This window comes from Piliocolobus tephrosceles, chromosome 4 (genome assembly GCF_002776525.5).
Source record: "Piliocolobus tephrosceles isolate RC106 chromosome 4, ASM277652v3, whole genome shotgun sequence".
Lineage (NCBI taxonomy): Eukaryota > Metazoa > Chordata > Mammalia > Primates > Cercopithecidae > Piliocolobus > Piliocolobus tephrosceles.
The window spans coordinates 169,473,840-169,474,762 of record NC_045437.1 but is presented as its reverse complement, the minus strand read 5'-3'; positions in this window follow the sequence as shown (position 1 = coordinate 169,474,762).

The following is a 923-nucleotide window of genomic DNA, read 5'->3' as shown; positions in this document are numbered from 1 at the left end:
GTTTTCTAAATATACAATCATGTCATCTGCAAACAGGGACAATTTGACTTCTTCTTTTCCTAACTGAATACCCTTGATTTCTTTCTCTTGCCTGATTGCCCTAGCCAGAACTTCCAACACTATGTTGAATAGGAGTGGTGAGAGAGGGCATCCCTGTCTTGTGCCAGTTTTCAAAGGGAATTTTTCCAGTTTTTGCCCATTCAGTATGATATTGGCTGTGGGTTTGTCATAAATAGTTCTTATTATTTTGAGGTACGTTCCATCAATACCGAATTTATTGAGCTTTTTTAGCATGAAGGGCTGTTGAATTTTGTCAACCACCTTTTCTGCATCTATTGAGATAATCATGTGGTTCTTGTCTTTGGTTCTGTTTATATGCTGGATTACGTTTCTTGATTTGCGAATGTTGAGCCAGCCTTGCATCCCAGGGATGAAGCCCATTTGATCATGGCGGATAAGCTTTTTGATGTGCTGCTGAATCCGGTTTGCCAGTATTTTATTGAGGATTTTTGCATCGATGTTCACCAGGGATATTGGTCGAAAATTTTCTTTTTTTGTTGTGTCTCTGCCAGGCTTTGGTATCAGGATGATGTAGGCCTCATAAAATGAGTTAGGGAGGATTCCCTCTTTTTCTATTGATTGGAATAGTTTCAGAAAGAATGGTACCAGCTCCTCATTGTACCTCTGGTAGAATTCAGCTGTGAGTCCATCTGGTCCTGGACTTTTTTTGGTTGGTAGGCTATTAATTATTACCTCAATTTCAGAGCCTACTATTGGTCTATTCAGGGATTCAACTTCTTCCTGGTTTAGTCTTGGGAGAGTGTAAGTGTCCAGGAAATTATCCATTTCTTCTAGATTTTCTAGTTGATTTGTATAGAGGTGTTTATAGTATTCTCTGATGGTAGTTTGTATTTCTGTGGGGT